Genomic DNA, 223 nt, shown 5'->3' on the forward strand with positions numbered 1-223 from the left:
CTGGAGTCCAAAGTAAACAGCTTATCTATTGGAGATAATATTGTTTGCAAACAATAATCATTTGACCATCTATCATCAGGCCGCACTTGTTTTACAAGTTTCTATGAATCTACTGCCGCGATGCCGCTACTGCTCTCAATTGCTCTAAACCTGCTCACTGAGACCTGTCATCTGCTGGCTCCTTCTGCTGGGCTTTACAGGCAAACCATAGCAATGAAAAAAC

This window comes from Geospiza fortis, unplaced genomic scaffold, assembly GCF_000277835.1.
Source record: "Geospiza fortis unplaced genomic scaffold, GeoFor_1.0 scaffold392, whole genome shotgun sequence".
In the NCBI taxonomy this organism is placed as follows: domain Eukaryota; kingdom Metazoa; phylum Chordata; class Aves; order Passeriformes; family Thraupidae; genus Geospiza; species Geospiza fortis.